The following is a 9,048-nucleotide window of genomic DNA, read 5'->3' as shown; positions in this document are numbered from 1 at the left end:
AGCTCTAAAATAAATTAGCCACGCGGGGTCGGGGGGGGGCGGAGAGCAAGTGACCCTTGGGGTAGAGAGTGTCCTTGGGCCGCTCTCCGGCCCGCCCGCCCCCTCCGCGTGGCCGTCTGGGCGGAAAGTTGGGGTGCGGAGGGAGGCCGGGCGGGCCGGCCGGGGAGCGGCGGTCCGGGGGGCGGGGGGCCGGGATGGAGCCCCCGCCGGCCCAGCGTGTCCGCAGGGCGTGAGCGGCTTCCTGGGTCGAAGGGCAGATGGGAGGGCAGCCGGCCGGCCGCTATCTTCCCAGACCCCCTCTCCCAGGACTGCCCCTGCCCCTGGCCAAAGCTTGTTGACTCACGCTCGCGGCCCCAGCCCCCAAGGGTACTGACCACCTACTGGTACCAGACCGGCCGCGCGCCAGCCGGGGAGGGGAGGCCAAGGGCGGGACACACACAGCCCGGGTGCGGGGGCCGCGGGCGAGCCCCGGACGTGGGCAGCCGAGCGTGGGGTGTGACTAATAAACAGGCGTCCCTGGGGGCTTCCCCAAGAGGGCCACATTCCCACTGAGCCGAGCAGGCCGAGTGGTGGAAGGCGAAGAGGAGGGATCAGTCCCAGGCCTGTGCTCTGTGCTCTGCTCAGGGGTGTCCAATGGCGCTCACTGATCATTGATTGGGGTGTTCATTCAACAGATGCATCCTGTACTGAGCGTCTTCTCTGTCTCAAGCGTTGGGCTAGGCGCAGGGGACACGCGACAGGGTCCCAAAGGCGCATCCCTGTCCTCATGGACTCTCAGTCCAAAGACAAACAGAATTGTGTCCAACAGACACAAGGCTTCAGCGTCAGGAGTGATCCTGTCAGGAAAGGCAGCCTGCAGGGTGAGGCCTGGAGCAGAACCGGTGTTGCCCCAGGAGGCTGTAGGAGATGGGGCTGAGCTTAGGTTGGAGGGTCCAGATAGATTTCCTGGAGATGCTGAGCACCCAGAGGGTCCCAAGACCATCTGTGTTCCCACCCCAGGGCAATGCTCGAGGGTCCTCTCTTCTGAGGTGTTTCCCCGCCTTTTGCATGCTGTCCAGCCCCTCTAAGCACCAGTAGGACAAGGTCGCCCCTGCACCCCTCACTTCCAGCCTGCAGGGTAGCTCTCTGCCCTCTGTGTTTCGATGAATTCTAAACACTTTTGGTGATGGTTCCCCTGAGAGTGCTGGGTGATGACCCTCCTGCAGGTGCCACTCCGGGAAAGAGAAAGGGGAGCCCCTCAATATGTCCCATTTTTCCCAGCCCACATACGGAAACAAGACCAGCACCTGAGCAGGTTCTAGAACTCACCAAGATCAGGACCTGCACCCTCAGAATCCTCTCTGCCCCACATGCCCAGGATCACACCCTGGTGCAGGGACCAGACGCGTGTTCCAAGGCTCAGAATGCCAGGGCAGCCTCTGGCTTCGGAATCAGAAAGGCTGGAGGAAGCAGGCCATAGCCACCACCCTAGGGCAGCTGAACCCCTGGTGGAAGGGACAGTCCCAGGGTAACAGAGGTGGAAGGACCTCGCTGAGTAGTTCTTACCGATGAGACATCTGAGGCCCCAAGAAACGTGGCAAACTGGGTCACACGACAGAGCTGGATCTGGAGTCTGCTGTGCTTGTCCCACCACACCTACCAGGCTCCCCGAGAGTCAGAGGCAGGAGTTAAGGGAAAGACCAGTGTCCACATGAGCTAAGTGACCTTGCCCATCACGACTAGCAGCAGGAGGCCAAGCCCAGCGGTGCCAGGCCGCTGTGGCTGGGTGTCACTGGGGCCAGGGCACGGGTGGATGACAGGAGTGAAAATGGAGGGAAGAGTTGATAATGTGACCCCCTGCGTCCAGGGTCCAGTTCTCCTTCATCCCCCAGAGCCTGGGGGAAGTGGCCCTCCCAGCGCTGGTAGGAAGGACAAGGTCAGGCCTCAGCAGTCCTTCCCAGTAAGGTTATAGGATGGGCCAGCATGCTGAGGAGGCCTGTGCTAGACTCCATGAGGGAAGAAGGTTCAGCATCTTGGGGGTGCTGATGGTGTCTGATGGGTAAATTGGCATGGGTCACGTTAAGGGGTTTCATTAGCAGGTGGGAGTAAGGTTGGTCTCCTCACCCTCAGCCCCCCATCCTGCACGAGTACTCAGGCCATAAAGTGTGACCCCCACCCCCAAGCCTTGAACTCACTGAAGTCCTGTTAATACATCATCCAGCCTCCTGGGCTGACAGTCCTGGCAAACGGCCTGTTATCATGTCTCTCCCTCCGCCCTCCTGAGCGGGGTCTTAGGGGTCTGTTCTCGGAGGACTCCCTGCTGACCCTCCTCTGGCTGCCTGCAGTCAGTGGGTCTGAGCCTTGAGAGCCCTCTGCGGAGAACATGCCGGTCAGGGGAGCTTGTGATCATTCTCCAGCAGGTCAAGTGCCCGGCAACAGATTGGATAATGATAGTGGTAAAGATGGCAATAATGTGAGGCTTCCGCAGAGGGCCCTTTCTTCTCTCCAGGCCCTTTTGCTTGGAGCATATCCGAGGTAGATAATCCCACCGCCACCCTGCCCCTGGGGGTGGCAGGCGCCGGGCGTGGGTTTGGGCACCGTGTGTATGTGCAGGGATGTGTGAGAGCATGGTCTTCCCAATCCAGAGACCTGCGACAGGGCCTGTCTGCAAACATCCAGAAAAATAACCCAGCTGGCCCCGAGAGAAACGGCACTGAGCATTTTGAAGGGAGAGAGGAGAGTTAGGGGGAAGATGTGTGAAGCCAGAGAGGGAGGGAGGGGGTGGAGGCGATGGGGTGAGGAGGAAGGAAAGACAAGGGCCTTTGGGAAGGATGGGGTGGGGGAGGAAGGGAGAAAGAAGTGGAAGGGAGGAAGAGGAAAGGGCGGGGAGAGCTGTCTTTGTGGTCCTCCTGTGTGGGCCGCTCAGGAGTCGTTAAGAATCAGGAAAGGAAGGAAACGTGTCGGGCTGGGGGCCTGGAGTGCACACGCGGAGGATACCACACCCCACTGGCTGCTACTGCCCCCTACTTTCACTGGGCTCAGGCTGCATCCCCACAGGTGGAAGCCCTGGCCCTCCTATTCTGGCTGTTGGGCCTCCCCAGCCCTGTCCAACCACCCACACTCTTACTGTCTGTGAGGTCGTTCCAGCTTTGCCTCCTCTGTGTGCTGTGGCCTCTGCCTGGGTCCAGTTCCCACCCCACAGCCAGACTAGAGGCCCTTAAGAGCTTCCAGAAGAATTAGAACAAGTGTCCCTTCTTCTGGGCAGATCCAGCTCTGTGCCAGACCACACAAGGCTTGGGAGGAAGATCTGGGACTTGCCATTAGTCCCTCCCTCTCCCTAGGAGCCCAACACTTGGGGATCCTGGTACCCACTTCCAAAATCCCCACCCAATGTCCAATTCTGCCCTTTGGTCTGTGAGCAGAAGCATACCCCCCACCCAGCAGCACAGGCTCGGGCCAGGACACCAAACTGAACTGTCGTCCCAACACACAGCTTCATAATGCGGTCCCGCAGAAACCGTCGCTCAGCACCCACACCATTGTAATACCTCAGAGTCTCTCTCCCTGCACTATCATTTCTGCTGTTTTGTCTTGGGAGCTCCTATTCATCCTTCAGAACCCAACTTACTTGCTCTCTTCTTTGAAGCCTTCCTAGCTATCCCTCACCCCCAGCAGAACTAGCAGTTCCTACCCCAGAGCCGCTGTTAATCCTTTCTTCTAGGTTCCAGGGGTTGGACCCAGTACCCTGCTTCTTGGACTTCCTAAACCCATCCCAAAGGCAGAAGACTCCACTCAGGGGTGCCTGGCTCACTGTCTTACATGCCAGCTCACCTGGAACCCCACCGTAAGTTTTAAGCATCCCTAAAACTTACAGACTCAGGGCAGAAAGGGGAACTGGAAATCCAAGTGGCCCAGAGGTCTCCCTACCCCCACTCTGCTCTCACTAGGGCTCCGCCTGACAGGAGATTCCCAGCACATCTGGTTGTACTTAAATCATCCAGCGCCCAACTGCCCAGGCATGTTGCCTGCTTCTCTCCCCTTGGCTCTGGCTTTCTCCCCTTTCTAAACTAGCCTCCCAGGCCTCTCCTCCAGGATGACTTCCCTGATTGGCCAGCCTCAGTATCCACAGCCCACCCTTGAACCTGATCCTCTTGGGTTGGGGCCTAGGAGGGTGTGCGCTCAACACGGCTCAGTGTGTGGAACCCCACTCCTCCCAAGCACTGGTCCTTCCCCAGGCAGGGAGGGGAGCTGACCGGGGCCTCTGCCCTGTGCCCTTGGCCTCCAAGGTGGCTGCCTCCAGTTACTGTCATGTGTAGTGGGGAGGTGGGGTGTTCCTGCCTTTGTAAAGCTTTGGTTCAGATCCAGACAGAGCTCTTCCTGTGGCGGTGCTTGCTGTCACCCATCTTCCCAAAAGGCTTTGCTAATATTAAAGAACAAAAGGGAAATGATTGCAAAGAACACAGTAAGTATGAAAAGACACAGTCTGCAAAGAACGGGTTTGTGGATCTGCCATGACCTGCTTCGCTAGGGCTCCAGGTTTGAATATTCATTCACTCACCCACTCATTCATTCATTCATTCATTCACTCCATAGCATGTACCGGTGGCTAAGTGTACTAAGCTCCAGGAGTAGAGACTTGGATAAGGCCACAGTGCTTCCTAGAGAAACTCCTCAGTGGAGGAGTGATACAGGCACACGAGCAAATGTAAGATGCTGCGATGGACCGGCATGGGGAGGCAGTGGACTGCAGTGGTTGAAGATCAGGAACCCTGGGTTGAATCCTAGCTCCCCCACTTTCCTGCTGTTGTGGAGGAGGGGAGGGGAAGTGGCACTTAACCTGCTGGAGTCTGTCCCCTCACCTGTGCAAGGGAGATGATGTGACCTGAGAGGGCCTGGGTGGGATTCATATAAGACAGTGTGCATGGAAGTGCTTTGTAAAGTGCTGAGTTGTTGCCATTATTATTAGGCTGGAAACTGCCCGCCTGGTGCTCCTCGATCACTCTGCCCGTGCAGGCTCTGCTCCTGCTCTCTCAGCGCAGCCGCTGGGTTGGAGAAACTTCCCCTGTGGGGGCACATGGCCCAGGCCGCAGCCAGGTGGCATCCACACCCACCTGTACTTTTGTTACACAAGGAAGACACATTTTTACAAATGTGAGAAAATACAGATAAGCACAAAACAAAACAGTCAAACATCCTAATCCCACCACTCAGAGACAACCACTGGTAAGAGTTCAGAGCCAGATACTATTCTAAATGTTGATTCTAAATGTTGATGTGTGAAGTCAGAGCTCTCCACATTATTTTATAATCTGTAGACAAATACTTTGGATATATTTTTTCTGTCTATAAATACTATTATACCACATAATTGCTGACAGCTTAATATTCCATCATGCAAACCTGCAACAGTTTTTTTTTGTTGTCAATTTTCTTTTCCAGAAATAAAAGCTTGATGGAAAGACTTGTAACATCCACATTGTTGCATGTGTCTTATTATGAAATACTGGGAACGCATTTTTTTTTTTAGCTTTCAGGAACCACTAGCCCAGGCCTCTGGCCAGTGCTCTTACATCTCCTCCAGGCAGCCCTCCCAGACCGGCCTTCCAAAGCCCAGTGCATCTCCCAAGGCCTGCCCCTTCCCCAGTAGCTTCATCCCTCAGTGACCTGGCCTGGAAACCCTGTAAAGTGCTCAGAAGGCCTGACTGGAGAAGGCCAGGAGGGGCCCTGGGTGGAGAGCACAAAGCCGGCTTGTCCGGGGCACGGAAAGTGGCCCCTCCCCTTGGGGCTGCAGGCTGAACATTCCTCCCTGGACAATGGCTGCCTCGGAATCCCGAGAATGAAGGGGGACGGGTGACTTCCCGAGTCCAAGCCCACCAAGTAGTACCCGTTCCAGAATGGAAAGAAGGGGCACTTGCGTTGTGGGTGGGGTGGGGAGGGGCTGTGCACCCAGGCCTACAGCCCCTCCCACCTGCTGCCTCCTTTTACGGACGCTAATCCACAATAGCGGGAGTTGGCAGTTGGCTCCCCGGCCCCCCCTTCCCTGTGGATATCCGGCGAGTCCTCCGCTCTCTTTAGGCCCCTGCTTCCTCAACTGTAAAATCAGGGGCTTGGATTCCGTGGCTGCTAAATTCCCCGCAGATCTAAAATGCCCGAACGTGGACACACACAAGCTTTGGAGCCAGACTGCCTGAGTGTAAACCCTGGCCGAGTGTAAACCTCTTCCCTGTGAATGTAACAGCCGGAGCTCCCCCACCTGTGAAGTGGGTTGAGGATAGATGCCAGAGTCTCCCTCCGGGGGCGTCCTGAGGAGGGACCAGAGGACACTCTTGGGACAACTGGCTGACTGAGCCAAGTCTGTGAATGATGACCCACACTTAACTCTGATGCTAACTCAATTCTCAACCCCAGGCCCCTCTCAGGCCCCCTCTGCACATTTTGGCTGCTGCACATCTGCCCAACGGGTAGCTATTCTTCTGGGAAACCAGGGGCAACTGATGCCAAGGAAGCCTCCATTTTGCATGTTTTCATGTCCCATGCATGAACCATAAAGTTGTAAAGCTGTAGAACTATAAAGGCTTTGGGGGGCAAATAGAATTTGAAATTCAGGAAAACTCCTGCATCAGGTCACATGTCTTCATTTGGGGGGGAAATGCAGGCATTTCCAATACAGCATACGATTCCAGGCTCTTAATAACATTGGAGGATTAGGACTAACCCTCACCCAGTGAACAGTGGGGCTTCCTATCAATAATTTCGAGCTGTTTGCCACATGCTCCTGCCCAGCCTCCTCCCACTCACCTCTATACTCTTTCTCTCTCCTTCTCCTTACCCACCTCCTCCTCAGCCCTAATCCTGTACTGCCCCAGATCGAAATCCTCTGCAGCAAGTACCAGAAAACTCCCCTCACAACGGCTTGTCCAATAAGGAAGATGCATGATCATATTTTATCCAACTGAGATGCTGGTGACATTAAGAAGCACTGTTACTCTAGCTGTGGGAAAGAAAAAAGCACTGCCAATTAAACTGATGCAGGATTTCTTATCACAGAGGATCTTTATTTTTATTTGTTAAAATGCCATTTTAGACCTACATGGAAATATATTTTTAATATATATTACTCTTGCACATGTATAATAAGAAAAACACAGGTGAGCCCTGGCTGGTGTGGCTTAGTGGACTGAGTGCTGGCCTGTGAACTGAAGGTTCACTGGTTCGATTCCCAGTCAGGACACATGCCTGGGTTGCAGGCCAGGTCCCCCGTTGGGAGCACAGGAGAGGCAACCACACACTGATGCTTCTCTCCCTCTCTTCCTCCCTCACTTTCCCTCCCTCTAAAAATAAATAAGTAAAATGTTTTTTTAAAAAAAGAAAGAAAAACACAGGTGAAATAAATTGGTTAAGGTTTTCTTTAAACTTTACTGAAGTCAGAGTCTGATTCTCAGAACCTCTGCTCAGCTCTGCGCTGTCGGCATCTGCTGCTCCATGCAGACCCGTCATCTGGACCATCCTGAGTACAGGTGCGACAGCAGTTCTTCAAAGACTGCTCTACTGAGGGAATTATCTATTGCTGTGAAAAAAATTACCCAAATCTTAGCATCTTAAAGCAAGAAATGTTTCTCAACTTATAGTTTCTATGAGTCAGGAATCAGGAAGTGGTTTAGCTAGGCGGTTCTGGCTGGAGGTCTCTTATGAGCTGGCACTGGAGCTGCCAGAGGTGGGGGATGGGTGGGGCAGTCACATGGGGCTCGAGGACCCCCGTCCAAGCTCCCTCACAGGGCTGTTGGCAGACCTCAGCTCCTAGCTGGCTGTGGACTGGGCACCCGCTTATTCGTCATGTGGGCATCTCTGCAGGCCATCCGACGGTCCAACTGTCTTCACGACAGGGTCCCTGGCCTTCCCTACGGCAAGTGACCCGAGAGAGAGCACAAGCTGGCAGTCAGAACAGAAGCCACAGTCTTTTTAAAACCTAATATTGGAAGGGACATATCATGCTCTCTATGCTATGCTATTGGTCACAAAAATACCAGCCCAGGACAAAGTGGGGAGGGGCTGCACAAGGGAGTGACTCACAGGAGGCCGGGGAAGGGTCCCCGCCTTGGAGGCCATTTTGCGGGCTGCCTACCACATCCTTCTAAGCCACTGATAGCCATTCTGGAAGTTTTGATGCTGGCAGATGACCTGGCCAGAGAGTTGATAAAAGTTTCTACGTATCTGTTAGGACTCCAAGAGTTCTTATGTGGTCACATGTGGTATTATGTTCTTTGGGGACTGAAACATCACAAGGTCACAGTTGTGCTGTCCTGACCGCAGGAAAGTCACCAAGCTCACTCATGGGTGGAAAGGGCAGGTAAGCACACATGGGCGGAAAGGGCAGCCACAACAGCTGTGTGGCTGACAGCAGGTTCACATGCTGTTGATTAGAAGATGCACAATGATTTCAGAAATGTTAGGTGTGACCAAATGTGTACTTTACAATGATTGAGTATACTCTACATAAGAGTGAGAAATGGTAGCTTCAGAGGTGCTACTTCAGAGACTCAGCACCTTCTTCAGAGATCCAGGTTCCTTCCACCATCGACTGTAATGCCCCAGCACATCTGCTGTGCCCCCAGGTGGCTCTCCTCAAGTCACAAAGTGGCTGATGCAGTTGTAACCATCCTACATGGTTCCAACTCTTACTTCCAGGTCTCCTTTTAAGAGCAAGAAAACCTTTCTCAGAGACATCCAAAAGATTTTCCCTCTTGTCTCACTGGCCAGGAATCGCTACTACCTCTGTTAGTCAGAATTAGGTTCAGTTGCATGTGTTGGCAAAACTCAGAATGATTTAAATAAGATTGAAGTTTATTCTTTCTCACAGAAAAGGAGCATGAAGATAGGCAGTGCTGGTGAGGTTGGTAGCACCACAGCTTCGGTGTCATTGGGGACTCAGGTGGCACCCATCTCATGGGATTTCATCCTCAGATTCACCTCATGTTCCAAATGCTGCCAGAGTTCCAGCGATCACATATTCTACAGAACATCCCTATTCACATCTTATTGGTCAGAATATGGTCACATGGACACACCTAA

The sequence above is a fragment of the Phyllostomus hastatus genome, unplaced genomic scaffold (assembly GCF_019186645.2).
Source record: "Phyllostomus hastatus isolate PE091 unplaced genomic scaffold, TTU_PhHast_1.1 phas_scaffold_93, whole genome shotgun sequence".
NCBI classification, from domain to species: domain Eukaryota; kingdom Metazoa; phylum Chordata; class Mammalia; order Chiroptera; family Phyllostomidae; genus Phyllostomus; species Phyllostomus hastatus.
This window is presented reverse-complemented; position numbering follows the sequence as displayed.